The following is a 1,883-nucleotide window of genomic DNA, read 5'->3' on the forward strand; positions in this document are numbered from 1 at the left end:
TCTGTTCCTGGCAACTCTAGTCTTTTCTACGAGACCTCTATTTTTTTTTATATAAGCCAAGCAAATAAAGCGGGGGAGAAGTGACGGCATAGATAATTGCAGACAGCTAGAGATAGAGACGGATAATTGAGTCAAGCGCGGTAGTGACCGTTAGTAAAGTGCGTGAATCGTTGTGAATTATAGCGTGTGTTTAGGTTAAAGTGACCGTGGAAATTAAGTGTATTGGAAAGTTGTATAGAGAAACAATAAACTAGTTTTATTTAAGAAAGGACTTGTATCGCTAAAGTTTCATCGGAAAGAAATTATACGGGAAATTAACAAACGAAAAGAGATGTAACAATATCAAAATAAAGTTAGTTATTTTTGCGACACTAGATAATATAATTCTTTAGTGCACGTGCAATACAAAATAACTTTATAAATGTAATAAATATAATATGAACATTTATGTGTCATTTCTGTTGTTCAAGAATGTTGAGTCTTGGAAAAATTGAAAGTGGCGACACGTTTCTAAATAACTGTGTAGCTCTAGAATGTTAGTATATGTAGGCTGTAATATAATCCTTGCTTAGTTTCAGTCTTGAGTTTCTGGTTTTGGTCAAGCTAGAATGTAACGTTCCGTTTTGGGAAAACACGGCATGGTAAACATTCAAAAGGCCACATCTAAAATAAGGATGAACATCCTTGATCGAGCCTTACTCGGTGCATCAATCTGGGTGATTTTCCACTGAACTTGAACCTTCTCGATCACGTGATTCCTTAATCGATTGAACCCAAAACGTTTTAGTAACATAATTAAAACTTGAAACCAACAGGCGCCGTTGGGAAGGGGGGGGGTTAACAAAAAAAATCTTGTTATAACCTTTATTTGGATACTCTCGTCGTACATATCTGTGGAGCGCGGGATTTGTCTTGTATTTAGAAGTTATAAATACTAATGATAATGCCAGTATTGAATTTGATACTTGCTTTGAATCTACGCTGAAAATTCTTACTGTTAATTACCAATAAATATGATTACTTGGGCAATGAATAATATCTTGTATATCTTTCAAATTATAAGCTTATTTTTATACTTAGTGTGGCTAAAAATTATGTCGCCCAAGTAGTTACGTGAATGTAAACACACGTAATATTTCCTGGCTGTAGTTTCTGATACAATGAAATGGAAAGAGGTCGACCTCACACGTAACGTGTGGCAACACGTATTGAAAATTCGGTCCAGAAACGTCCAATAGTTTGATTTTTTGGCTCACACAACACAAATAAACCTGACGACGTCAGGAAATAATGTCCTTGTTAGTTAAATACATCTGTATGCTATTAAACGCTAATGCTTTAGGAGGTTATGTAACTAAGAGTTAAACAGTTTTGTTTTTATTCAGTTTTTTGTATGTTTTTGCCAGCTTCATGTGTTGTAAGTAGTAAGCATGTCTTTGAGGGCGTCAGCATGTACGCAAACACTTCCGGAATGATTCCTGATACCAATACAAATTGGTTATTTATCTTTCATCAGTATCTTAACTTAAATTCTCATCTCCTTATTATATTTCTTTTACCGAAATGTATGCTGGGAAAGTATTTAGTGACTGCCTATTGTTGAAGCACTTGTAGTGGGTGGCTGAATTGTTGAAGAGATTGTAGTGAGTGACTGCCTATTGTTGAAGAACTTGTAGTGGGTGGCTGCCTATTGTTGAAGAACTTGTAGTGGGTGACTGCCTATTGTTGAAGAACTTGTAGTGGGTGACTGAATTGTTGAAGAACTTGTATTGGGTGGCTGAATTGTTGAAGAACTTGTAGTGGGTGACTGAATTGTTGAAGAACTTGTAGTGGGTGACTGCCTATTGTTGAAGCACTTGTAGTGGGTGATTGAATTGTTGAAC

The 1,883-nt window shown here is 35.9% G+C and overlaps 1 protein-coding gene across 3 annotated transcripts in view; it reads left to right on the forward strand.

The window, feature by feature from the left end:
* The window catches only part of LOC111083761 (rho GTPase-activating protein 29-like), a 14,691-nt gene that overhangs the window by 5,015 nt on the left and 7,793 nt on the right, over nt 1–1,883 (forward strand). The window lies entirely within an intron of this gene.

The sequence above is a fragment of the Limulus polyphemus genome, unplaced genomic scaffold, assembly GCF_000517525.1.
Source record: "Limulus polyphemus unplaced genomic scaffold, Limulus_polyphemus-2.1.2 Scaffold11072, whole genome shotgun sequence".
In the NCBI taxonomy this organism is placed as follows: Eukaryota; Metazoa; Arthropoda; class Merostomata; order Xiphosura; family Limulidae; genus Limulus; species Limulus polyphemus.